Source organism: Vanessa tameamea, chromosome 22 (genome assembly GCF_037043105.1).
Source record: "Vanessa tameamea isolate UH-Manoa-2023 chromosome 22, ilVanTame1 primary haplotype, whole genome shotgun sequence".
In the NCBI taxonomy this organism is placed as follows: domain Eukaryota; kingdom Metazoa; phylum Arthropoda; class Insecta; order Lepidoptera; family Nymphalidae; genus Vanessa; species Vanessa tameamea.
The window spans coordinates 2,282,088-2,308,400 of record NC_087330.1 but is presented as its reverse complement, the minus strand read 5'-3'; the positions used below and the strand labels follow the sequence as shown (position 1 = coordinate 2,308,400).

Here is a 26,313-nt window from a genome sequence, read left to right as displayed (position 1 = left end):
GAATTATAAACACAAATTAAGAACATGAAAATTCAGTTGTGCCTGCCTGGGTTTGAACCCGAAATCATCGGTTAAGATGCACGCATTTCATGTGATTATTTTTTTTATAATTACTCACACGCTGGAGATATATATAATACGCTAAGTAAATACATTGTGAGAATAACCTCATGCAGTTTGTATATGTGTTGTATAAAAATATGTCATTAGAGTTGAATTGTGGAGTAAGATTTAAACCTCGAGGCGAGGAGACTTCAGCCATGGGACATTAGTAGAGTTACTTCGACTTTATTGGTAAGGGAATTAGATATTTTTTGGCTTTCAAGTATAAATTAATATGTTGAAACGATCAGATACGATTTAATTACCAGCATGACCGAACACGTAGCGCCTTCTTATTTTTGAAATATATAAAAAAAAAACTTGTTTGTTGACTAAGTATTTAATGATTTAAGCAACTAATAAAAGTATCATTTATTCATACATATATCGCATCGCTCTGTATTTAATTTTAAAACATAAACATGTATATAAAATTAAAAAAAATACTTCCTATTCTAGAATGTATATATATATATATATCTATATTTAATTCTCACTAAATGATGTTTTATTTTATTCGTGTTCTTCAATATATAATAATAATGAATTGTAGAATATTGCTAGGTGAAAGCCGATCCGATCCGTTTCCTCGAGGGGTTCCTCAAGGATCAAATTAGATCGGATCTATTGTCAATTCCACTCCAAATATCACTTAATTCGAAGTAAAATAGAAATATTAACAATTTCTCAGTAACGAGAACTAAGTAAACTATAAGTGAATTATTTTCTGTTAATAATAACTTCTGTATTGAAATATAAATTATGTCATATTACGAATAGGTTTTTGAACAAGCAAGCATTTAAGCGTCAATAGCGCAATGGTTTACGGGCCGCCTAGCGATGTAAAAAGCCGCAGGATCGATTCTGAATCCCCGCTCCTAACACAAGTGGCAAGCTTAAAACGAGAGGTAAATAGGAATATTAGTAATTCCTTAATTAATTTGGGACATTTGCAAAAAAAGCATATTGAATATAAACTTGACACCGGTGGAGTAGATTCGACCGACAAGAACCGGCAAGAAACTTAATAATTACTATTTTTATCAAACATATATCGGATTCTATATTGACGAGTACCTACATATCATCAACATAGTTGTTTTCATCTATGTGTTATCTTGATATATATGCTGTATAGTAAAGTTTCATTAAAATCCATTCATAGTTTTTGCGTTAAAGTGTAACAAACATGTATTTCGCCATACATACAAACATTCGCCTTTATAATATTAGTAAGGATTATTTTTATTTATTGGTTAATGTAGAGGCATTGTTAGAAACTGAGTTATTTGACGGTACATGGTGTGGGTGGAACCAGAGCCTCCACAGCCTACCACCAGAAAATTTATGATAAAATAACACACGGAATATATTTATTCTTGTGTATATGGTTACGTGGAACGTATTATCGTATAATGAATGTTTATTTCTATAATTTCAGGTAAGCGACGAAATCGGCACCGTGAGTGAACTTCTGTTTACTTACGACATTTGGTAAAACATAAATTATTAAGTGTTATGTTGTCTATTCGTACCATACATGTTATGTAACCATAGTGTTCGATATATTAGTATATTTTAATGATACATACGACTAGTATTTTGTATTTTCTGTATTTTATAAGCTTAAATATTTATATGTCTAGTTAGAGTCGCACTACAAAAGAACTAAATTCAACGAGTCAAGTTTTTATCTTAGATGCGTGACAGTTGCGTCATACTAGTTTACTAGTGTGTGTGTGTACTTACTGGCCACTATTTTCGACGCGTAGTTTGGCAGTCTATCTAGACATGCAATTAGTTAAAGGATATAAGATTCACGAGACCAGGCTTATTAAGCAGCATAAACTACATAATCACTCCTTCAAAATTCAAGACGAACTCTGAATATCTTACTTGTATTTAATTTATGAATGATTACATTATTTAAGCACGGTTTTAATTATAAACCAAAGCAAACTAATGTTCTAGTAAGTTTATCACAATTAATAATTAACTAATACCGCTAAGGTATCAAGTATCGCACAACGCCATCTCTTGATAGTTCGCGACACTAGTCGTTTGTACTCTGTAAGCTTAATATTTTGCGCTTGTTATATTATACTCTTAATTTTGACTATTTTGAAAGTGGTTTAAGAAATCAGTAAACCGAATCATTTATAATAATATATTTAACTTAAATATTCGCCTTTGATACTATCATTTAAAAGTATATAATACGCCTTATATTTTTGCAGTATACGTTGAAACACAAATCAGTTCATAATAACAATGTACGCCTTCTAAGTTGGCCTTCATCATCAAGATTGCAAAGTGAAACAGTAAAATAACGACATACAAAATAATCAGTCATGCCTAACATAATATATCGTTGGATATAAGCCTCTTCTGAGGTGTGTATGAGACCACACCCAGTCGAAACGCGGCATCGTCAACGAGCCATACTCCCTGACTTCAGAAAGAATTACTTATGTAATCGAATCGGTGATTGTGTTCGCATCTTGCGCTCTGCTCTACCAAAAACTGTATCAGTGCAACAACCACAATCGCCCTCGTGTATTTCAGCTCGGCCAAGTTAGATCGTGCGTATTGTAATTAACAAGGCACTTCACATCTCTCTCGTGTCTCGTTGAAGCTTTTCAAAGTTGTTTATTAAACTAAATTAGGTATCTAGGCATGCCACAAAGTTTTCCTTCAGCCTTTCATCGTATCAAGAGATTTTCTCTCGGAGTTTATAGAATTACATAAAATGGGTTCATAATGAATTTTAAACTATCCGGAGTTCCATTAACTTCAAAGTATAGTTTGGTATTGTTGTTTATATGAAATAATTTATCAAACGTTTCTTACTTAGAAGATTTTAAATTGTCTGTATCTTGTATATATACTTATATCTATGTAGACACATTAAAATCCGAAAAGACTTGTTACATAATTAGAAGACGATTTAAAAGAGTTTTCGCGAAATTTGGTCTTTATAAGAGTCGATACAGTAGTCTGTCAATATCACATTTTTTTTTTTAAATTAACAGCCTGTAAATTTAGCCACTGCTGGGCTAAGGCCTTCTCTCCCTTTGAGGAGAAGGTTTGGAGCATATTCCACCACGCTGCTCCAATGCGGGTTGGTGGAAACCATATGTGGCAGAATTACGTTAAAATTAGACACATGCAGGTTTCCTCATGATGTTTCTCTTGACCGTTGAACACGACATGAATTATAAGCACAAATTTATCACATAAAAATCTGTGGTGCTTGTCTGAGTTTGATAACCACTTGCGCCATCTCGGCCTTTGCTAGCCGTTGCGCTTCTTCAATCAGCAACTCCGATCCAGAATTCGACGCACTTTAACAGACCAAAAAACAACTTAATAGAAATCATATATATTATTTAGTTAAGACATGAGGGACGCTGCTGACAGTTCACTAATAATATTTTTAACTTAAAGTCGCACATACCTCTGCCATAAGCTTAGTTTATTTATGTAAATGTGATTAGTTCGGTGACCCAAAATGAAAAATGTACAAGACGTCTTGACGTTAGTTAGTAATAAATAAATTACTCTGCAGCCGAGAGAATTCAAATATTTGCCCAATTCCGGACGAACAGATGGTTTAAGTCAAATTTTTGATGAAAAAATACCGAGTTTCTTGTTTATTTTAGCTCAGGGAAGCGGTAATGAACGATCGTCCTTATTTTCGGTGTTTTCGAAGCGGAACATAATAATTTCGTGACAAAGTTAATAAATAAACTGTATTACGTAATACGCGTAACAAATAAACAGTGAATTTGGAACAAGTAATCTATTTTCCTTCACATGATGTACATCTTGTATAGTTTACTTGAAAGTCGCGAGGAAGCCGGTGTAGCTACAAGCACAAGGGACGTGACATCTCAGTTCCCAATTTTGGTGGAGCATTGGTTATGTAAGAAATGGTTAAAAAAAATTATGGTGCGAATATCTGTGAGGACTGGTGGCCACTAACTATCAAGTGGCATTACCCTGTCCCATCTTTTTTCCCTGTGGCGCATTGATGATGTAACAATAGTTGTTCAATTGACTCATTTACAAATCTACCTAATTTCTTTTTATAAGAAAAAACTTTTCAATTTAAAATATAGTTATAATTGGTAGGTTTATCCTTATCATATATTGTAAAATAGTTTTTGTCATCGGGTGTTCGAAAATGTACTCTTTGTGCAATTCAAGCTTGCTTTGTACGACCTCAGTGATCGATTAGTTTGTACACCGGTTTTAATGGGTACGCCACACCGAGGTCCCGGGTTCGATTGTCGGCCGAGTCGATGTAGAAAAAGTTCATTAGTTTTCTATGTTGTCTTGGGTCTGGGTGTTTGTGGTGCCGTCGTTACTTCTGATTTTCCATAGCACAAGCTTTAGCTACTTACATTAGGATCGGAGTAATGTATGTCATGTTGTCCAATATTTATTATGTATTTATACAAAATTTCATATAATTAGATTCAGTGGTTTTGCCGTGAAAGAGCGACTGACAGACAGAGTCATTTTTGCATTTATAAACATTAGTATAAACAGATAGATTTACGAATGTACAAAAATAAATTCAACTAAAAGAGGGTACGAGATGTGTTTTTCTAAAATATGATTATTGCACGCTATTGACCTTTCTAAGAGCATCGTTTTATTCCTACGCCCGAAAAAAAATGCGGATTTATGTTACCGTAAATGTCTAAGATAAGGGTAAGCGCAGACGGAGTAGATATATATGCTCACATTAGCTTTTTCAATAACGATCTGAAATTTATTACTGGATAATAATTATTTTTATTTAGTTATTTACTGAACATAAAAGCTTGATTTAAAACATCATTGTTAAATATGAAATAGAAATATGGGCTCCGACTGAACCTAACTGAAGACAGCCAGTCCGAGTACGAGTTTTATGGCTTTCCATATATTCCGGCAATATAAATTGCTGCATTTTTAATTTAAGCCTATAAGGCCAGGGTAAGTCTTGACCCGGCGTTGGTGACAGAATTAAATCGTGATGACGTAGTTCACGACATTGAAACTAGATGTCGTAACTATCGCTTGTATTTGAAATTCGATTTGAAAACAAATTACCAATTGAAAATATATGTATATATGTAGTATTAATTAAATTTCTGATAATAGTTTTTTTTTTATTATAATTAACTATCATAATACAATACTTTTCACACAAACGGTAATCGTTACGCAATGTCTATCGTTGTGTGTGTGATGGTCATTGAACTTGAGTCGAAAATTATCCGCTGTTTGCTCTTGAAAATATAAACACTGTTATCACTAATTTAGAATGATACGACCGTTATGCAGTCCATCACTTTGAATGTAGATCGATAAACCTTAAATGAATTATTTAAATATCGTTGACGGAAAATAATTAATTTTCGTAAGGTACTCAATGATTGATTATCAAGTTCAGTTTCGTATAATATATATACAAACAATAAGCTTAAGTGCTATGTGTAGTAAGTTCATCATTAAGAACATTTAAAACACTCATAGACCATAAAAGGTAATCACTACACAAACGAATTTTCAATTTTATGAATCTATAGAGTTTATTACATCACGATACTCCGATGTTAAGCAAATTGAGCCGTAGTGGCCCGGGGTTTAGAAGCCGTGAATTCTAACTGATGATTCCAAGTTTAAATCCAGGCAAGTAACGTAGTAATTATAATTTTCATATGCTTAATTACTTTTTGTAAATCATCTCATGCTTGGTGGTAAGGGAAACATCGTGAGGAGAACTGTGGTGCTATAACCGTACGAGCACAACTGGAATACTTATTCTTAAAAACATTCTATTACGAAATAGTCCTATTATGATCACAAAAAATGTGATATCTTTTGTATGTATATGAAAAAGAAAAGTTTAAGAGTTTCTTCATAATTTTCTTGTCTTTAAAATTTTTATTGTCGTTCAGGAACCGTTATACAAATTAACTTGGTATTTGATTTACATAACTTTGTATTTAAAATCTTGAAAAACAGTAACAACTGAGTTTCTTTCCGGTTCGTCTCTGTAGAATCCACATTCCGAACCGGCGGTAGCTTTACGTTTAATACAATTTTGTAAAATTACGATTCAAAAGTATACTTGTAAAAGCCGACTCGAATGGAATGTGTTTTAATTAACTCGTACTGTTAACTCTAAGTAACATACATGCACTAATAGTTAACGCTATTCTTACTAAATGTTCATGAAATTACCACCTTATCAAAAGCTTTTCAATCGTGTCGGATCTTCGTCGGATTATGAGAGTAAGGAAATAGAGTGCAACTGAGTTTGCGCAGTATAATGCGTCCTGCATAGATGGCTGGTCTCCTTTGACTGCCCGCCGCCGCCGAATTGATCAGCACGACCGACAGCACTAAACTTTCATTACTACACGACGGACACGTTTATACGATACAAAAATCGCATGAGATCATATTTATTTGTTTTCTATCTTTATTCAAATATCGTCATTTTACAAGTTAAATTAAAACTACAATCGGAATGTAATATTGAATAAATTATTTAGTACAATTTTTAACCGACATAGAAAAAGGCGGTTATTAAGCGATCGCTTTTTTTTTTTTAATCTTTGTTACCTTAGAATTGTCTAGGGAGGGTTATGGTTTTCGTATAGCTCTTAAATAATAAAAAAATTAAGGCCATTTTTGTTTTATCGAACATATACATGGATATAATATACGATTAAATTTATACGTCCTGTATCAATCAACGTATGCTAATCAAGTTCGTTTGTTATCTATATAATCTTGTATAGAATATGCCTTATTTATTAATCTTTTAACATGAAGTTTTAGTTTATATAGTCGTCACCTATCGTTTCTACAACCAATTATTGTAAATGTATTTTATTGCAGTATCCTAGCGCGTACACGTTATAACTACACGCACAAGATTCATAATCTTTAATGCCTCAGACAGTCACCGCAATAGCAATTTTAAGATATCGCTCTTTATAGGAACTTAGCATATATAATTTGTTTTATCATACATTTTTTAATAAAAAAAACAGCGCGTAAAGGTCGCCTTTAGACCCCTGCCAAATTTCATTAAAAGTCGCAACGGAACGCATAAAACATAGTCGATTGTCTCGTAAAATACACTTTTGTCTCGAGTTGATCTTGAGGGATTACGAATGAATTATTAATGAAGGTATTCACTTTAAAAGTGAGGTTTTTTTATGCCTTTTCACGACGATGCGTATATCCCACAGTTCGGAGGCTTAGGGCCCGAGTAGATTGAACTACAAATCCTTACAGCGAAGAATTTAATATTAAGAATTGTTACCGCTGTTGAATCCTATTTGTACAATTTCTACTAATATTATAAAGGAGGGTTTGTTTGTATGTAGGGAGTAATATCCAGAACTAATGATCCAATTCTTAAAAAAAACCACTGGTAGAAAGTTTAAATAAATAAATAAATATTGGACAACATCACATACATTACTCTGATCCCAATGTAAGTAGCTAAAGATACATATATATATATATATATATATATATATTATGATATATGCTATACGATGAATATTATATAAATACAAATATAATATAAAAAAAGCCGAGATGGCCTAGTGGTTAGAACGCGTGTATCTTAACCGATGATTTCGGGTTCAAACCCAGGCAGGTACCACTGAATTTTCATGTGCTTAATTTGTGTTTACAATTCATCTCGTGCTCGGCGGTGAAGGAAAACATCGTGAGGAAACCTGCATGTGTCTAATTTCAACGAAATTCTGCCACATGTGTATTCCACCAACCCGCATTGGAGCAGCGTGGTGGAATATGCTCCAAACCTTCTCCTCAAAGGGAGAGGAAAGCTTAGCCCACCAGTGGGAAATTTACAGGCTGCTAATGAAAAAAAAATACACTAATGAAAATTAAACATAATTATCATTGTTGATATTGACTGAGCTTAAGAGGCTTCAATGTCACCTGTGTAGAATACGATCTTCATTCATGAAGAATATTATTGTAATTTTGTCGAATGAGGTCAAACGACGCAAATCATCTCAGTAAATGTCATTAAGTATTAAACGATAATTTATCAAGCTATATATAAAGACAATGTACATAAGTTGTTATTATTGATTCGGAGCGAAATGATATTTGCCGTGACGTAACGTCGTAGACCACCGCTTTGCTTGATTAAAAAAACTATAATATATCAAGCAACTTGATAAAATTTTAATTTTAAATATATTATAATAGAGATATATATTTTCTTTAGTTTTAAAAAACTATTTGTCGCTCGCGGGTTCGTTCTTGTTTAAGAGGTCGGTCGTCAGGTGTTAGGCGTAAAAAGCCTATATCTCTTCCCTTGGAGTTCGATTCATTGGTTTGGCCGTGAAAGAACAACAGAGAGCTCTGTGCTAGGGTAGGTACCGCCCACTGAACAGATATTCTACTGCCAAACAGCAGTATATAACCTAGTATGGTTGTGTTCCGGTTTGAAGGGTGAGTGAGCCAGTGCCACTACAGGCACAAGGGACATAACATCTGAGTTCCCAAGATTGGTGGCACATTGGCGATGTAAGCAATGGTTAATATTTCTTACAGCGCCCTTGTCCTCTTGTCCCTTGACCTCTTACCACCAGGTCGCCCATTTGCTCGTCCGCCTACATATATCATAAAAAAAAAGCTGAAAGAGTTACTTTTGAATTAATAATATTAGTAGGTATAGATTATATTTAAAGACTTATACAACAAAAAAACATTTTCTAAAGTTATATTAAATGTAATTTGGTTTTAGTTGTATTATCTACGCATAAAGTTTTATAAAATTCAGTTTCCACTCGCTAATGTGCTGGACAAATGAAATTCTTCAATTGGGGATTCCTCGTAAAACCCTCCTCTCCGGGCAAAGAATATCTACCCAGTTTTGGACTCTTATAATTTTTTAAATTTAATTTAAAAAATAAATTGAATAGATTAAGTTTATATTATGACATATGCGGGCTTCCTTACGACGTTTTTTTAATTAAGCACATGAAAATTTTAAATAGTTTGCGGGTTTGCACCCGGAATTTGCTAAGATTCACGTGTTCTAACTTTGAACCCAGCAGTGAGACATAATACTAGTTAGTTTATAACTAAACGTAAAAAACGCAACGATTTTCTCTACAAAATTTCGTTTTACAGAAAACTTAAAAATTGCCACCCAATTTTCCCACCTCAACACTCAAACAAAACTCGTCAAGTACACTTGACCCTTTATTTTCATAATGAATATTTTCTCCTATCACACAGCCATCTGTTGAATTCTTTGTTGAACCTCGTTTAGTATCACACGAAAATTCACCTTAAGTTTTCTCAATAGAGTTCTATTCGGAATGAAGGGTTTAATGAATGCCTGTATAGTGAACCCGTATCGTCACATGCCTTAAACACTCCCGTATCTAAGTGGCATATTTAGGTGAATGACACAGAATAGAGAAGACGGAAGTAACACGAGCTGCAAATGTTTTATGCATTATTACCAACAAAGCTATAGCCCCGATAGCTACAATTGGACATATATATGTACATTTCATTACTGAAATCTTCTTCATTCGGTCTTGTTTGGAGTTCCCTATTCTTATTAATGGTAAAGGAAATCAAATCAAAAGGAATGTATGTCTGATACTTACCAAAAGATACCTCGATAAAATCCATAGGATTAATGATTTGCTTATCTGCGTTCAAGCACCAATTCGTGGTAGCACAGAATGACGTTGGAACTACTTGGACCGTAGTATAGATATATGTTTTTTTGTTGAATGAACTTTTGACGTCAGTTTTGAAATTTAATGTCAAAAACCTAACTGATAGAAAAAGAAACGAAATTATATCATAATAGGAATTTGTTCTACCAAAAAACTCGATTTATTTATATTTTGATTCTTACATAACTATCCTCGAATTTCAAATTGGCGCTGTGAACATCAACTCTTCGAAGAGTATCTTATTTGATGAGCATCTCAATCAACGGCACTGTTAAAGGAATTAGTCATCGTTACATTGAACTCAAATGTGTAGCAACGTTGAGCGAAACATACAATATAACTTTAGTCTGTAAAACGACACGTTCTTTCTACCAACACCACAAAACAAATAATTGCCAAACGACATTAGCGACGAATAATTATCTTCCTAATTTTACTTTATGCAATAGATATAAAATATCTGTACGAAATAGTAAGTAAATGGAAAGATGCTTCACAGAAGTTTTCAAGTAATACAAATTTGAACTCGCGTAGGTACGTTTGAGTGATTTTATTAATTAACTGAGGTGAATTTAAATTGGCTGATTAATTTTGTACATGCACCTCCATACCCTTTAATACAATACCAAATTACTTCCTGGATTAAATACGCCTTAATAAAAACGAACAGAGGACGATACGATTTGTCGTTTTGACCTTAAAGTTATTTTACATACTTATGAAAATATTTTTTGTATATGTATGTATCGTGTATATAAAAAACTAATAAACAATTACAAATATAATAAAAGTTAAAATAAAAGTATTTCAAATATAGTACATAAATGAAATTTTAATTTTATAATGTTAAAATAAATATTTTTTTTTTTTTAAACTTCTCATTTCCATTTGCGGTTACGAAAATATTACTGGGTCAATATATAAATATAGTTATTGCTTTGTCATAGCTTAACTGGGAACCTGACGGCATCCTCCACTTTCAATCTGTCTATAGCTTATCTGAAGCTAACAGCCTAATAAGCTGGCTTTTGATAAGGTATTTTAGTCATTTTTTTTTAGTAATTATAACCTTATATTGTATTTCTTCTCGTACAAAAATGAAAATTTAGACTAGTTATCATACTGGTGGTAGTGTTAAATTTGACAATGATTAAGTAATTGTAATGCTTCTATATTTAATTAAGGTATTTGAGTTTGAGTTTACTCTTCACAGTACGCTGGTTCAAAATTCTTACAATTTATATGAAATCAATGTTATATATTTACACAATTAAAAAGGATACTTTCCTTAGAGCGTCATTATTTAAAAAAAAATGTTTTATTTTAAACATTACCGTGTTTAAATCGTGTCGTGACCTTCCCGTCGTGTAAAAATGTCGTAAAACACTCGAGTTACCAATATATCTATCCATTTCACGCAGACTTAATCACTCTCTTGATTGGATGTAACGCGAGATCTAAGACGGTATGTGATATTAATTATACAGCTTCAAAATATTTCGTAAGATTTAAGAATAGTATTTGTAATATATAATTACATATTACATAATAAATTGAGCGGTTCAAAACTTAGCAAGTGAGATTCGTGATAATTAGTATTTATTTTTCATCAAAGTTAAAATTACTTATATCTGATAGTATCAGGTGAAAGTTCAGGAAATTCTGCCATATGTGTTTCAACAATATTACGATGACGGAATAAACTCAAAATTTTATACTTCAGATGAGTGGACGCCTTTGTTTAGCAGTTAGACATTTCCGTGCTCTTACTTTAATATATTTTTTATTTAAAGTTCTGATGTTTTTTATAATTATCAGAATTTTTGATTAATAGATATTCCTGTGGTTAGGACACGTGAGTCATAGCCCATGCTAACCATTTAATTTTCAATTCATAATAAGTAGGTACTGGGCGGTGAAGGAAAACATCGCGAGGTGTGTCAGCACCAACCCGCATTGAACTAGGGTGGCACCCGCATCGAGGAACCCAGCCCAGCTGTAGGATATATACACTTACTACTTTTTCATTTATTATTGGATTTTTATAATCTTGTTTTGTTCATTTTATTATTTGTGTTGAAACTTTAAACATTTTTTAAACGTGAATTTGGATAAAATATTAGTGATAGTTATTTTAAATTGTATGTTTTTATGTATATTAAATACTCGTTGGCGCCCGTGGCGTCGCTCGCGTTAAATCGTCGATGTAGGTAGGTCCTTTGAGTTCAAGCTTGCTTCATACCAAATTTTATTTGATTTAGTTTAGCGGTTTGCCCATGTAACAGCGACAGACAGATGGGTATTTCCGTATTTATAATATTAGTATAGATTACTTACATATACTTACAATACTTAATTCAATTGTGTTAAGCATATATGTCCTTGAAGAGCCTATAGATGGATCACCCATCTGAATCACAACTTAACAAAGATATCTCGTTAGTATAATAGAAAACTTTAGCTTTGATACGGGCAATTACTTTTACCGAACTTTGAACTTTGCGGTGACTGAATAAAGTTGAAATTAGTCTCTTCTCATTGTCAAAGAAATATATTTAGTTGAGTGGAATAATTTAATTATGATTATAAAAATAAACCTTTGGATTTTTATGATCGCTTCGGAATAATTTTGATAACTCTCTCCTTTACCGACGTAACGAATACACCTATATATTTCATTATATTTTCTGTATCACTAAAAAATATAAATCATGTATTTCAACGTTATGTATGTTTGAATACATACATGGACCTAACGTTACCTAAAGATTTCGGCTTTTCTAAGCAACCCTCTCTGATTTTTACCAATTAATTTGTGATTAAGATTCATAACCTATAAGATATATTAAAAACATCAACAAATTGCATGTTTATGTAGAAAATCGGAGTCAATACAACCGCGTACTTGCTATTGAAAAGCCGTATGGTCTATGGTCCTATTGTAGAATGGAGCCACCCCATCTTAAGCCGTGGGTAAGAAATAAATAAGAAAAGTTAAAAGCAATGGCGTCAGACAGTCATGCTGTTAAGTTTTTATAAAGCGCTTACACACTGTGCTGGTCCGAAATAAATAGGACAAGTCCACTTGAATCTTTCTCTTTCCACCGTACTCTTATCCTCAAACAGAAATGAAATATCAAATTTCTCTATCTCTAATTTAAACAAGTTAACTGAAGAATCGTTACGTCACTAACTTGATACTTTTACTTAACATTATTACTTAACAAGAATAGAAAGTATTTTTTTCTTAAATATCGAATAAATTAACGTACACGTAAAATACATTATTTGAAATGACGACAGAAACCGTTAAAATGTTGACGTCACGGATGTTTGTAGTCAGATCCCCCTCACCGGAAAGTAATTATCCCTGTACTAATTATTTTTTTTTTTCGGTTTACTCACGATTTTCGCCTTATGTAATTGAAAATTCACGTTCCAATACACGGTGATTTAAATGTGAAAGCCAAAATTTAGAAATCAACGGTATGCTTTCACAGAAATTCATTCATAATGTTCATCAAAGCTCTACTAAAGGTAAATTGGATACTCTTATGTTATAAACACTTGTCGGTGACAAAAAATTGTATGTTTTTAAGTTTACAACAAAAATAGTTAAATATGACTTTCTGAAGGATATCAAACACAAATTGCTTACTTTTTCAATGCGTTTGAAACTTTAATTATCGCTGCATGTGTCTATGTATGTTCTATAAAAAAAATTAAGTCTAAATTAGTCAACGGTATATAGGATTTAATCCTGACGTAAACTGGATATATTTAAAGATAAAAAAAAACATCAAAATAATTCAAAGATCCACCCAACAGTTAAAATAAAATTGTTGCTCTACGATAGCGATACTAAGTCATTATCGAGGAGTACCCACCTGTGCCTGAGCCTGTGCTAATATTAAAAAACTCACCTGTGTTAAGTTGAGCTCCGAATAGACCACGTGTATCTGAACGGAAAATTAAGTGTTTTAACTCCGAGCAAGCATGATTAAATTTTCAAAAATTTCATTTACATTAATGATACATCTCGTGGTCGACGGTCAAGGTAAACATTGTGAGATAGTTGAATGTATCGGATTTAATTGTGCCACTACCACCTCTACGAAGGGTTGGTGGAACGAGCTCCAACATTCTCAGGAGAAGATTACTTTTGCCTAGCCGTAACTAAATTTCATCTGAATCGTAGCGTACTTAAGTAAACATTAGCAAACATTATCTAAATGATATAATGTTATTCTGATAATCTACAGTGATTTCAATTACTTGATAATTTAAAATTAAATGTATATACCCAATGAAACCTTAATGGTCAATCTGAGATTTAAATTGTACCAAAAAGTAGAACTCGGAAAGAAAATTAAAACAAGCATTTGAAAGGGCAATTTCGCCTTCAAACGTCTAATTTTGTGAGAATACGTTAAATTAAAAAAAATCAAAACGATCTCTCCGAAATCCGCTCGAGCACCAAGAACTAAGTACCAGGCGAGTATAACAGTAAAGGAGGTAACAATTTCCCGTGCCGTCTCAATTCATTAGCTCTTTGGAGTCTCGTGCGTTGACTCAGCTTTGTGTTTCATTCAATTCTTTACTTTATGGGCATCGGAATAAGGATCATAAATAAATGCATATGAAACCATGTGTACGAGTAGCGTGTATAAATAAGTTACAGTTTGTATGTACTCTACGTGTTTATTTGTCCAACAGTTCAGTTGTTCTTGGTGCTACCAACTTTGCAGTTAACTCGGTTACGGCTAACTAAAGGTTACATTGATGTTGAAGTTGCGTGACCTAGACGCACAATTTTAACATTAGCCGTATAAATACAGCAAACTCGGTAATGATAAAAATAAAAGAATATATATATTTTTAATATTATTGTATCCAATAAAACTGACTGACTTAAACTGTCTCCGCTATTGGAAAAGTGTAGACACCCATTAATAAACGTGTTAAATACATACACATATGAACTAAACTGTCATAAATGTCAACAGGACTTGTGACCATTAGCGTAAAAGCTATGGAAATTGGTAATTTATAAGTGAATTCTAAATATTTAGTCTACCGCAAAACGACATAGTATATGTAAAATCAACAGATGCAAATGAAGACATAACCGTCGTTCAATATTACAGTTCCTTAATTAAGTCGCAAATGTTAAAGGTGCTTCGATCTGCCGTCAGGTGTTTGCAAATAGAATCGGACCCTCGTCAACGGTCGATGTGGGCATTTTGCATATACTATGTTTGCGTTGTCGTGGTCTCCGACCGGGTCAGGTTTATTGAGTAGGGCTGAATTAATGACTTGGTTTATTAATAGATTTCCAGTGAATAGGTTATCCTCGAATCATTGTCTAGGTTAGGCAGGTTCGTTTTGATTGTTTTAACTAGTTAGATTAATTTTAATAGCCATTACGGTATAGTTATGATTGTTCTAGTTTTTGATAATGTATTTTTTTTTAGTAAATTTAATAATATATTTTTGATAAAAAACACAATATGATACATAATAATACTATTGTACTTAAACTAGACCCGAATATTGTACTTAAACTAAAAAAGCCAATATAAAAGTGCCAATTCTTAATATAGCAAAAAAGCAAATTATGCGCGCATACGGCTGTTAACTTTGCAAACAATGCCAAGTGTTTTCATGACGTCTACCCTAAGGGTTGTAAACAATTTTAATAAAGCTCAAAGTTATAAAGTAACAACATTTTTGGCGACACGTATGAGAATTACATTTACCAAGAACAGCGTCATAACAATTTCACATGTATTAATAATAGGAATATATTTTTGTAAGCACGTTTGAGGAAAGATTTTTCCATTGTCTTATCATTGAAATGGGCAGCATGTATTTTTAACAATATCTTAACAAACTTCACCTCCTTCTATCGACTAGGCACACTTGATCAATGTCTGAAGTTCTTGTATATTTCCCAATACAAAACAAATGAATGCGTTTTAAAACAAAATTTATTGCGCAGCAACCAGTGACACATTCAAAAATGGTGACTAAAATATTAAGTAAACAGAATACACTGTAAAATACATTAATTTTGTACATAAAAGCGAGCAATTTGCTAAACATAAAACTCTTCCATCAATATTTACTGTCACTAATTTTACAAATGTTCATATCAAGTTTGTTTTGTCGATCAAAGGCAACGGAACGTTATTATTGACTTTGAGAAAAGTCGGACAAATTAATGAAACATGACGGAACTGAGAGGAATCGTTGACTTTTATTGAAGACTTACGTTACTTTAGAAGTTATCGTTGATGGATACTTCTTTGAAAATTAACTCAGTTAATTTTCAAAATTTTGTTTCTTGTCTATTATTACGAATAAATTTCTATTGTACATCATAAAATATGTCAATACTAGCTGTTTTTTATGAACAAGTCATTTTTATATTACCCAAAGTGTTGAAATCAACAAATAAATTGTTTCTGAAAACTAATTAATATTCTGCAAGAGCCAGAGGATTATATATCTGAAAATAGTGATACCATTCAACCTTTTGTCTTTCAATAGTTTGTAATTGAGCAACACGAAAATTCCACATCAATTACAGCTAATAAGAGATTAATTATACACAACAATATGTCCATGATTGTGATTGATTGAATTGAACGTTTGCGAAATAGCTTAGTGTTATAATGGTCCAAATTACAGGACCTTGTGTGAGCTGTTATTAGAATGCGTTCAATTTCCTTTCGCTTTCTGTCTTGATATTTCAAACACGAAGAAAAAAAGATAAAACCAAATAAATCTATGTATTTTCATTTTTCAATTTTCCAGTATTACTTACATATTGACATATTTTATGTGTTTCTTTGTTTAATTTAATGTAGTATTTGCTACTAAACGAAGTCTACGACCACATCTCAACCATTACCATCTTTACCACAGGGCACATGGGGCACGTGCCCAAGGCCCCCATTCTGAGAGGGCCCCAAAGAACCAACAATTATATACTATAGCCATAAGATTGTACAACGAATCAGATTCCTACGAATTTACGAAAATTACCGCACCGTTTATTTGAAACTATACTTAAGGCCTGGCTATAAGCAAATTATTCACACATGGTAGTAAATATCTACCAAAAGGGTCCCAAATTCATGGGTGCCCAAGGGCACCAGCATAGCTTGAGACGACTCTGATCTCAACGTATCATCATGACGTAGTAACACATTTATTTTTTAGAAGAAGTTAGAACGTTCTGGATAGCAATAAATATCAGGTCGTATCAAATAAATGTTGTATCTAAAAGGACAATTTTATATAAAATATATACTATATAAATCCCGCATCTCAAAGGTGACTCAACTTTTTTTTTTTTATATCAAATCCTCTATTTCATCCGCTTTAAACCATTGCTCGTTTAGACGGCTCGGGACGTTGCTACCTGGGCCGTTCCTTTTTTTTATTTCAAGGCTAAAACTCGCTCATAATGGAACAAACCGTTTTGAATGCCCGCTGCGATACAAAAAGGATTATACGATTATAATTTTGTGACCGTTGATTTTGATTAAAGACTTTAAAATCGTGATAAGGAAATGTTCTTTTTTATTTCTCTACGGTTCATTTCAAACAATGCTGGCGGGTTTTTTATTTTTTTTTTGTTAACAAACGATTGTACTAATTCCGAGCAATTTGATTTTGTCGTCGTGAATATTAAAACTCGAATACTTATATACCTAATATATCCATTTGAACTGTCACTAAGAAATCCAATTTATAAAATAATTTTTTAATACTATTTAACACACGATATTACAAAAATAATTTGATTTCGTTATTACGACATGTCTCGTAAAGGTCACGATCTATAAACATTTTATTGTAAAATATTTGAAGGAAATATTACGAAAGCCTATTAAAGTATCACAAAATTATTAACCAATTTATATATCACATTATTAAAAAAGGTTAAGTTAATAGATTTCCTTTGTTTAAATGTAGCAAATTTAACAACATGAATACTATTTATTATAAATATATACGTGAAACTATAAAAACATCATATATCCAAATACCGACCGATTAGTCATTAGCATTTAATAATAATAGTAATAATTAGCGCACAACAAACCATCTTCGGACCCGCCGCTCAGCTCCGCCTCGCAGGCACAGGACCCCGCACAAGGAAGTAGTTTGGTGTCTGCAATTGCGTCGAGCTCGAGCGACGAGTACTTCAATATATATAACTAAGTTATATATATAAAGAAACAATATATATATATATATTAATATTTATATTTATTCTTATATATATTTAATATTATTGTAATATTGAAACTAAAAATTCGACTACGATGTCTTTCATAGCAGCCCGCATGTAGCTCAGTACCTCTCAAATATTGAATCACAAATAAACTTGAGTTTAGAATGCTTTTACGTCATCCTTCGTGGCGGTCTCAACTCAGACACATCCGATTTTATTCAAATACTAGCTGAACCTACGGCTTTACTATAGCCTATAGCACACAAATCAACAAAGGGAAAGGCATTTTTACCCTCTCAGGGAGTGATTTAAAAAAGGAGCCTATGTCCTTGCCTGGGACTTAAACTATCTCTACCAAATTTCATCTAAATCGGTTCAGCAGTTTAAATATATATAAAATATGTTATTAGTATTCATATCGACCTTTTACAATTTTGTTTGTAATTTGGAGTTTCATCTAAGATTTATACCTATACTATTACTTGTTGCAGATATTGTGGTACCAAGCGAGCGGACGAGGCGCTCTGGCCGGCGACCATGAATTAGATATCGCCGCGTACGATATCAAACGTATGTTGTTTTTTTTTTAATACTAATTTGAACTAAACCACAGACTGTACATTTTCAATCTTCTCTAATATTTGTATGGAAATAGAGAAATTACAATCGCAGTGGACTGTGAGGGTGATCATTTAAAATTATAAAAAATAGTAAATATTGTGTTATTTAATATCTTTTTTAAAAAAGGAATATGAACTGTACATAGAGCTAACAGACTATAAATGCCCCACTACTGGGCTTCTCTCCATTTTGCAAGCCTTCTCTTGCAAAATTTTTTTCAACTATACACAAAAACGATATGTTTCCGACGTTGTTTATAATTATATATTTGACATAGGTACATATACTTAGGTATATAATTAATTTGAACGAACGGGAGTTTTCCATCCCGAAAGCCATTGTTGGAAAATTCAACAGTAATAATAATTATACAAACACGCCGTTTTAATGTTTGCTTAGGTCTTGATTGTACAATTAATATATGGAGTTGGCATGCTAAACGAGTTTAGACTTTAATCTCATTAAATTAAGGCGGATTTTGCATATTTAACGTAACCAAGTTACTTATGCTAAAATGCCTGAATCCACTCACTATATTAGATGGTGAATTTTAAAATATAAAAATATAGTATCTGATTACTCAATTAAAATAAAACCGTTTTGTTAATATTTTTTATATATATTTAATATAATTTATATGAAAATGAGTACAATAAGTATATAATAATATTTATAAAAGTTATTGTAATTTTTTTAGGTTACTTTTGGCTTTTCAACACTGTAAATCCCTTTTAATCACAGACTATCGAAAGAAAGATTATATATGTAATATATTTATGTATTTCACAAAATAATGGGAATATAATTTAGACCCCTAATACGTCCCCTAATACGTACGCTTTGATTTAAGAGAAAAATCCATTAATGTTTATTGGGCAATCCTGAAATCGAACCGCGTTTTTTTTCCATAGATATCTTTAATTTGCACTCAGTCAATAGAAACCTGTATTAAACTATTGAATTGTTTTACCATTTAAAAGGGCCTTATCCCGACATTTAATTTTCTAACACGTTCAACGAAAAAAATTTTCAACTTCATAATATTAGCATAGAAAATAATTTCCGAGCACCCACAGTTATACTGTGATAAAATATCTTATATGAACATGAATAAATTAAATTAAATGATAAATAGTGTATTGATCTTGTAATCTCTAAGCGCGTTTGTTAAAATCTATTCGAATTTCATGTACAAACAGATCTATTATACATCGGCAAAAGTACACGCTACACATGACACGTGCCTGAGAATATATTTAGATTTTGTCCCAACGTCGATCCTTCGTATCCGAACACAATTTACAATTAAGCTCTTAAGTTCTGTGTAAACTCATGTACCCTAAATTCAATGAAATATCTAACATTATATTATTATTTATGTTATACTAACGAACCGTGCCTATTTGTCTATGATACAATAATGCTTATTTTTTTTTTAAATTAATTCACAGCGATCGAGATAGTAACTTTCTTCGTAAAAAAAAAAAAAAAAGTTTTATATGTGTGCTTAGACCAAATATAGCATACATACTTGATTATGTTCTCGATAACATGAAGAGTCTATAACATGCAAATATAAAAAAACAAACACTGTGTAAACCTTTCTACAAGATAGTTATCGTACGAGGTTGTGCAAAAGTATCCGCAAATCATTTTCCACAATCAAGTTCAATCTAAAGTTTATGTTTTTCGTTACTGCGTACAATGTAATCGTGTGTTTAAATGTCAACTGTTTCTATTTCTTTATCTAGTTTCCGGTCGTGTAAATGACTAGACACATAGACGACGATTGTACTAGCCAATTAAATTCAACCATCAAGCCGTTTAATGAACTATACATATATATAATACTACTTTACGCCTGCGGTTTTGTTCTTTAAGTCGGTATTAGACGTAAAAAAGGAATACTTGCTTCATAGCAAATCTCATCAAATTCAATTCAGAGAAAGAGCAACAAACAGACAGAGTTACTTCAACGTTTATAATATTAGTATAGTATAGATAATTATCTAACCATTCGTATTTTATCAGGTTCCAATGGTCGTTTCTGCGGATGATAACTATTTATATGTTTAATATCTCTTTTTTTTTAAATATAAATATTGTCGATGTATTTAAAATTCAAACTTAGTTTTAAATATAGTTCAAATAATGTGACGAGATGTATCTAATGTGTCCTTTAAGAGAATTTAACGTAAAGCGGTTTTAAATGCTTTTTCGGTGATAAACAGGTCAGAAAAATGTTAGTTATTCGTTTATACCTAATAGATAAATAATAAGGAGTTCTTATATTTTGATATAGTTTAATTAACAAACAATCTTGTATGCAATACCTATAATAATTAACAGTCTTGTATTTAACACACATAAGGTACGCACCTGAAACCTCATTGTGTCATAAGTAGGCGAGTTAATTAATGTTTTATCTGTGAAACAAATACATTGTTAAGAAATGTCGGGTCTAAGTGAAATAAACAACAAGATGGACCAGTAATTTAAATAGCTTACGAAAGGCGCTCCTTGAGGACGCCATTACAACGACAATACTTGAAGTTTCGAATGACGTGTTCCATTTTCGAAGCACTTAACGCCGTATTGCGATAAGGCTTTTGTCTATGGTAATACGAGAATTCCTGTTCGAAATTCAATTTGTAAGATAATTGCTCATAGATAAAATACATATGATATATGATATGCGTATATATATTTACATCGGACATCTATTAATAATTAATTCATAAACATTTCCTATCAAAGTTAAATCAAATTACGACTGTCGTCAAACTTTGTTTTTAATTGTACGAAATTTGTCCAAATTTATACCCCAATGGAAACCACAGATTAAAATACAGATGACATAGTTTCTTCGGTTCGGAAACAGGCAATGACACTATGATTTCCGAATTAATTTCCGATTTTGAACAATTTATAACGCTTGCCATTTGAATACAAATAACGAAATTGATAAATCTTTGATTTTAATTTGTTATTGCGAATATTTCATATTTTCTATTTACAATATAAAAAAAATGTGTTTATACTTTTATTGGACATAAAATTTGTAGGAAGACTTTCTATCATGCCGTTTGCAATTGCGCTTAAAAAATATATTTCTTTTTAAAACAAAACTACTGAGTTCACAAAAACAGCTTAAATATTGTATCCTACTTAAAAAAATAGCGCCCACTTGACTTCTGTTCATGTTAAAAATTAACTAAGAACTCTTTTGAGATAAAACTTCTACGGCTGCTCTAACAGAGATACTTGTGATACAAGTAGATACTTATTTAAACAAACTGAAGAGCGTAGTCCAAGATAAATCTTAAATTTGTACATAAACTAATAAAATGCCAATGTAAAAATTAAATCAATATCAAGAATTGTTGAAACGTTATGTTGCGAATTCAAGTAAATTCAAAGTTACCGTCAGCTCGGAATGTTAATTATACAATGATTTTCAAAGAATCGAAATCATATTTATATAAGTTATACCTATTTCGACAATATATAACGACTCTAAAACTGCGCATTTAAATGGTGCAAAATTTCAGTAGTGTATTTCGATTAATCCCGACTTCAGCTACCAAAGGGCTCGACCAACGTTTCGAATGGTTACTGAAATACGAAAATTCCTAAAGATTTATACGAATACACGGAAAACTGATCAGTGTTGAAATGTATTTTAGACTGCTCTGTATGTCTGAATTGTAGGTGATTTTGGTATACTGGATTACTATATTAACTTAATCGATCAAGCTGATTAAGTGCAAACTGATTGGCTTAGAATTTGTTCCGAAATGTCATCTATATTTACTGACAATGTTTTATTTTTAAGGGGAAATGTTGGCAAACAGTGCTTACTCAGATTTGAACGTACGATCGTTCACATAATCTATGTAACTAAGACTAATGAGTATAACTAATCTAGTTTTATGCAAAATGTTTCAAAATCCGTTAAATGGTTTTTTTATGGCATCGGTAAGCGGACTCGCTGATGGGGATGCTGTGTCACCACTGTCCGTAGACATAAGGGTCGAATAAAATTTTAACCTATTCCAACCAACCTTGGGAACTGAGATGTTAGGTTATATATGCCTGTAGTTACACTGGCTCACTCACTTTTATAGCCGAAACAGTACAATATTAAGTATTACTGCTTGACAATAGAATATATGATGGGTGGACGGTACCTACCCAGATGAGCAAAATACAAACGGAATTCATATAAGCCTACCATTACATCTCGTGTTTATCATCTGTACTAATATTATAAATGCGAAAGTAACTGTCTGTTTCACTTTCACGGTCAAACCGCTGAACTAAATTTGATGAAATTTGATATGAAAGAAGCTTGAATCCCAAGGAAATGGGCTACTTTTCTGTACCAAATACCTACCGCACTCCTCGCCCCATACACGCGGCCGAATTTGCTGGCGAAATCTTGTATTATATATTTTTCTTCATTAACTTCTGTGGAGTCACTAACTCGGCGGAATTTGAAATTTGTAAAGCATGAAATTCAAATGAATTCGTACCGTAGTTCCTTCTTAATTGTTATACATATTTAAGATGTAAATTAGCATAGCACACGACGCCAAAGTTTTCATATTTGACGGTCTTTATGAACTTGCGTTATAGACTCGTGGGGTGTTGCTGGATTTTGTGATAAAGATTGATGATATTATATAAGTATATATGTACAGTCGCGGCAAGAAAAGGCTCGTCACCGTAAGATCTATTTTCGAGTGCTCAGTATGAGCGATAACCTGCTTTACCGATTGAGTATGACATATTGCGTCGCAATGTCATAAGTCGCATCTAGCAAAGAGTATAATAGCATTTAAAAGCTATGATAATAATAAGAAGCCGTCAATCGGGATGACAATTACCAATTTTACACGAAACCTCATAGCCCTTCGTGAATGCTCGTGTAACATCGGAGATTAGGACATTGTCTTGTCTCTTATAAAAGAGAGTGCATACTAATAATCCTACTTCCTACTAATATTATAAACGCGAAAGTTTGTGCGTATGGATCTGGCTGATTTCTCTGAGGTATGGATGGATGTTTGTTACTCTTTCACGTATTACTGAACGGATTGGATAAAATTTTGCACACAGATAGAATATGTACTGGAATAACATATTGGACACTTTTTATCCCGGAAAAACATAAAATCTTTCGGGAACGCGGGTGAAACCTCAAGACGGAAGTAGTAAATAAAATAGTAAACATAAATAGTAATTACGATAAAATTTATTAATTTAAACAAATCTTATTTATTTTATTAAAAACGAGTATATCCGCTATTCGTATCAATCACAGCTTGTAGTCGCTGTCGCATTGATCCAACAAGGCGAGAGCATATGTCGATTCCTCTGAAGCTCTTCCAAACACTTCGGCAATGTTCTAAGACAGCTGCTTTGGTACTATCATTATTTATCCACCGCTGCACCATCACACGCCATAGATTTTCGATAGGGTTTATATCCGCCGCTTTTGCAGGCCAAGGAATCCCCACCACTTCCCGGTGCCGATGGAACCATTCATCACACGTCACGTCATTACATTAACCGTTACTCAAATAACGGCCAAATAATATTGCAAGCGTTTTTATTCTAATTGTTGTAAAATTGCAAGATATCGCAAGAAAATATATGACACTTGACAATTCAGTAGAAGATATCATATCTATGTAATTTTAATCTTGTAATGACTTATTAGGCCATTAAAAAGTTTTCATGTTGATATGACACTAGACGTAGTCCAAAGATGTTACACTATTTTCAACCAAGTTATCTTACTATTTTAGTTTAATTTTATATGCAGTTGTCTGTTTAGTGCTTTAGTTTCAAAAGGTACTAAGAGTTTACGACTTGATAAAGGAATGAATTTGAAAACTGACAGAGGTTTTCTTATTCTGACTGTACATATAAAAAGCTTAAGCTTAATGAAAAAATATCGCACATATATAACAATTATAATCTATACTAATATTATAAATGCGAAAGTAACTTTGCCTGTCTGTTGCTCTGTCATGCCCAAAACACTGAAACAAATATGATGAAATTTTATGTGAAGTAAGGTTTTCTTGTTTTTTCTTGCTGACCAACCTTTTAAACGCAAACGAAGTACTTTATGCTAACAAAACCAAAATGGATTCTATAATGACATCGTTTAAAACATGAAAGATTAACTGGATCATTAGCAACAATAACACGTCCGAAGGTTATTTTTATAAAGGGTGATATAGCCATGTCAAAAACACTGAAGTTTCGTTATAACCAGAAAGTCCAGAAGCAACATCTTAAATCAACCGTATTTTATCTGAATTCTTATTTACTTAGTTTCCGAATCACGTTCTATGTTAAGGATCCATAAACTTCCGTCTGTATTAAGTTCACTGAAGGTCTCATTTTATAGCAAAAATTGTTAGGGAAGCGTTGAAACCTCCGCCACAGGTGCCCAGCATTACCTAATCCGATACCATTTACATTTGTAACCGCAAAATATTTAATACACCAATCTGAACCTTATTTTTAAGGCCATTAAGTGGATAACAGCAGAAAAAATTACCGTTCATGTTTTATATACCACAGTTCGTGTTCCGCGAATGTTACCGCCGGTATGAGTTACTTCAAACATTTGTCGAAGAGATCTCGATAAGCATATGTTTTTTGTATCAAGGACGTCGTGTTAGTTTTGTCAGAACCAGGCTTTTTTTTTAATTGGAAAGTTTTTTTAAAAGGAAGTTAATTTTTCCGTTGAATATTAAACAAGTTAGATGTGACTCAGATGTTTAAATTGTTATTATTTCTACTGGCTTTAATTTAATCAGTGGATTCTAGTAAGCATATATTTTTTTCGTTACGGTACCAATGGAAGTGCAATTGTATGTAAAATATGTTTCAACGGCAGGAGGATTAAAGGCAAACAAACCTATTTTAACATATTCCATGCGATTCGTTAATAGTTTTCTAATATAAACTATAAACAATTGATTAATAATCTTTTATCTTTAGTTATAATTCAACACTATTTTAATCACATATATCGAAGTTAAAAGTTCGATCCAAGATGACATGTTCCTGGTCCAAGTAGTTTATACATCTGTACATCTCTTTCCATTATAAACGACTATATTTCCAATGCAAAAACCAAGGACGCTGACTTTAAATACATCTTAATATTTAAATTTTCCCTATGATATAACTTTAACATACTAATTCGCACTGGGACATCGGGCTGCAATTATTCACAATTACTCCCCCCGGGACGTTATTGTAGACAGTTAAACGATATTTCGATTTTAGGCTACTTACAAACGTGACTGTTATAAAACTTTATTTTTTAATACCAACTAAAATTATGTACAAAAAAGTTGCTATGTAACATAGCTTCGCACCATTACAATACGGGTGTACATTTATTTTTATATAGAAACTACAAAACATATCATACTTGAATAATTATTAAATCATTGGTTTAGAAACGCATAGAAGACGGACATACAATCATATTTTTTTATTTATATATCATAGGTACTAATGGAGTCATCTATAAACATTTTTTCTAATAAATAACTAGCT

General features: G+C 32.3%; 1 protein-coding gene across 6 annotated transcripts in view; it reads left to right on the top strand.

Moving 5' to 3' along the window:
- Positions 1 to 26,313, top strand: part of LOC113394834 (brain tumor protein) — a 465,726-nt gene that overhangs the window by 365,446 nt on the left and 73,967 nt on the right. For 5 of the 6 annotated variants that reach the window (XM_026632266.2, XM_026632260.2, XM_026632265.2 and 2 more), the window contains exon 3: positions 18,594 to 18,672. The exons of the other annotated variant lie outside the window; for it this stretch is intronic. The gene's annotated coding sequence lies outside the window, so the exon portion shown is untranslated. The remainder of the gene's footprint in view (positions 1 to 18,593; positions 18,673 to 26,313) is intronic. 6 annotated transcript variants of the gene reach the window in all.